The 3,392-nt window shown below is 48.1% G+C and overlaps 1 non-coding gene across 1 annotated transcript; it reads right to left on the reverse strand.

Annotated features, from left to right (window-relative positions):
• Positions 1-752: 752 nt before the first annotated feature.
• TRNAK-UUU (transfer RNA lysine (anticodon UUU)) lies at positions 753-825 on the reverse strand. Its single transcript has one exon. It is a non-coding gene; the product is annotated as a tRNA-Lys (tRNA).
• Positions 826-3,392: the final 2,567 nt, after the last annotated feature.

The following is a 3,392-nucleotide window of genomic DNA, read 5'->3' on the forward strand; positions in this document are numbered from 1 at the left end:
GTCCCCTGATCTCGACATTCAAGCACGAATCCCTTGAGCGCTTCGGCGGCGGATAGCAGCATGGGCAAAGCACTCTGCTGCGGCGAGCAGCCGGTTCTTATTGCATTCACCAAGATAGTCTTGCTCGCTCCTGAACTCTGCGGCGAGTTCAGCCACCACCTCCGGGTCTGAGCTCTGCTCGAGCGTAGTCAGCCAGCTTCGTGACTTTGCTTAGCTTCCAGCGTTGCAAAGGGATAACCTTTCACTATCTAGGCGCCCTCGAAGGAGGGGTCCCACGGACTTCTTCCCCGAAGGTCAAGCCGTAGTTCCTGTCCCTGGGAGAAGTGGAAGGAGTTAGGAGGATGGAGCGCCCTTTGCCCTAAGAAATAGGCGGCTTCGCCTTCAAGCCGTCAATAAAATCGAGCTAATATGTGATCATGACAGTACACTGATGCATAGGTCTTCTTTACTTTACGGCCTTTTGATTATGATGCATCATGAACGTGCCAATATGTGATCGGGGTGAGCGGTGGTTAGATATAGGGGCGGCTTCGCCGGCTTGGATTGGAAGGAAGGGCTTCGCTTTCCGATCGCTTTTTGAGGCCGGTTTGGATGAGCGTGGGCAAGTTCGGGATTCACTATCGCTTTCCGCTTGGAGCGGCTCACCCCCTTGTCACTTAAAGGGCGAAGTCGCCGAAGCGAGTCTAAAGGCCAAAGAGTCATCTTTGAAGGCTACTATGCATCCTTATTCATAGTAGAGTGTAAGGTAGGTTTGGGTATAGCAGGACTTGAACCTGCGACCATTAAGTTAAAACCCCAATGCTCTACCAACTGAGCTATACACCCCAAAAAAGATGTAGTAGTAAATATGGATTGGTACAGAAAAGAGGCTGACCCCCATTCTTCTCATCATATTAAAGGAGCGCGGCTCTGTATGAGGCTCGTACTGCAGAGCAAGCGGAAGAAAACGTAAGGTCGCGCGTTAGCACTCCTGCAAGAAAACGGATGAGCTAAGGCGCAACTTCGCGCAACTGCTACGCCTTTGCTTCTTGCCCCTTATTTTAAACTCAAGGAAAGCCTTGATCGATATGAGAAAGATGCACTCAAGCGCCCAACCTAGTAAAGGGGCTTGGGCTCGAAAGCTGGCCTTACTCAACAAGCACCTTTCTTAGTAAGGTTGCTTGTTTCCACTCATTGAAGATTCTATCTACAAAAGAAGGTCAACGGGGGATACTCAAATAGCTCTCACTGACACCAGAGAAGGTGAGGTCGTCTTTCTTTCCAGCCGCCATACGGTTCGCCTTAAAGCCTTAAGGATCAGGGGAGGAGCAGTTATCTATGTAATTACGTTGTTGGCCGTTGTTCCGGTCGAGCACTCTCTTTTCTTTGTCCAATTCCGTCTTACCAAACAAGACTGACTTCTTACCAACCCGCGAAGGGTTGTGAGGCTGGACCAGGTACGAAGAATGAATCTATATCTGTGCACGGAAGTTGCTGGCCGGCGGCCGCTCAACTGTTCGAGCGCAATGCAGTGGTGTTGGTTCCGATTCGACAAAGGTAGAATGCCTGGTCGAAGGTCCAGTACAGTAGGTAGCAGGCGTGTTCGTTTTGGCTCCCGAGCGAGAACGATAAATAGGCGATGCACCATCCTTGCTGCTACGTACGTTTTCCTTGACTTGACAGATTCATTCAATTGAACCCACACTCAAAGGAGGACCACAAGCTCGGGGCTCGACGAAACGGAAAGTTTCAGCATGTTGAAACTTCTTGGGGTTAGCAGTGAAAGAAAGAGCCCGGCATTCATTTCTTCATGAATATTCATAGCTGAGTCTACTAAAAGAGGGACCAGCCTCGTCGTGGTGATTAGAGGACACCTCTGATCGTTCACCTCTAATGTGACACGTTCCCTCCCAGTTATATGATCAACGGGATCAGTCGGCTAGAGAGCGGGGCTATTCTTCTTCCGTGGAGACAAAGTCGTCCCTTCTACTGACCGAACCCTCAGTTCGGGGGCCTTCGTCAACATGTTACGAAGCTCCAGTCTTCGGTGGGTCACCATTACTTGACTTAGAAAGGCGAACATCTGGGCAAGGGAAAGCGCAGTGCGCCTGGTGCAAATGGCTTTCTTTTTTCATGATATACCAATCAGAATGGAGGGTCCTACCTACGTACATGATTGATAGAATCACTACGTAGGGGGGGCGGTCAACTTGATGCGGGAGAGGCATGAGTGCAGTTCGATCTTGTGGTGTATTCGTTTGTAGTGAGTAGGGCCTCTTTCTCGTTGATCAGTTCGCCTCCGCTCTATTGAAAAGTAGGAATTCCTACGGCGGTTTTGTCAACGAACGCGTCTCGGGCCGGATTGACTAACCTAACCCACCCTTAAGGAGGCTTTTCCATAGTTGGGTGTCCACTTTAGTATGATTTATGAAGGCTAGTCTAGGTTTGGTAATATCCAAAACAAATGAAAAGAGGTCGGGGTCGATAGGTGGCAGTTGGCAAGGAACTTGATCCCCCCCCAAAAAAGGGAGAAGCCGCGGTCGAACTCTTATTCTAGAAATAAGTCGGGGCCCTTTTACCAAGTCTACCAAATAGAAGATGATAGAGGGCCAACTATCGTTGCCTTGCACAAGACGGTGCCCTTTCACTTCGAGTTCCTTCCTTCGTAGTCAAATTTGATGATATGCTTTGGCGATGTTACCTACCAAATAAAAGGCCTGCTAGGTGATCGAAATCGCTCAGGTCAGTGAGGACTCACTCACTCACCTACTCCTTATCTATTTAATACTTTCTTCTATCTACTTAATTTAAAAGGCGACCCACCGCGCCGGGCTATAAGATAAGATAGAGTTCTTGTACTACTTGATTGACTGGTAAGAAAAAGCTTCCGTAAGAACTGGAAGACTCTTGTATGTATGGTAACCCTCTCTTTCGCTACTGGTGGACTGTTGCACAAAAAGGGCGACAAAAGCAACCTTTCTTAGCGCGCTTTTCAAGCGCTTAGCTTCTGCTAGTGGCAGGGCGGCAAGGCCATATTGTTCAGTTGGAAGCCAAAGCCAAGAAGGTACGAACGAAGTGATGGTCCCCTTTAGAAGATAGGGGGCGACTTTCTTGTGGTAGTAATTGCGAACATCTCTCCTATTCTCTTAGCGTGCACAGTTTGCTCATGCCTTAGGCACATCTCTTTTTCTTAGTTTCACGCTGGACTAATGATAATGAATGAAAGTCAGTCTTTTAGTAAACGTATATAAGTAGTTGTTTAGTGTATAAGCAATTCTTTAGTGGTCGCACTGAAAGTACGGTGGAGGTTGGTTGAAGATGATGTTACGCGGCGTTCAGAACCAGTCTTGAAGTGAATGAATTAGAAAGAAGTAAGGAAATGAGACGACTCTTTCTTGAACTATATCATAAAC

This window comes from Nicotiana sylvestris, chromosome 2 (genome assembly GCF_000393655.2).
Source record: "Nicotiana sylvestris chromosome 2, ASM39365v2, whole genome shotgun sequence".
Lineage (NCBI taxonomy): Eukaryota > Viridiplantae > Streptophyta > Magnoliopsida > Solanales > Solanaceae > Nicotiana > Nicotiana sylvestris.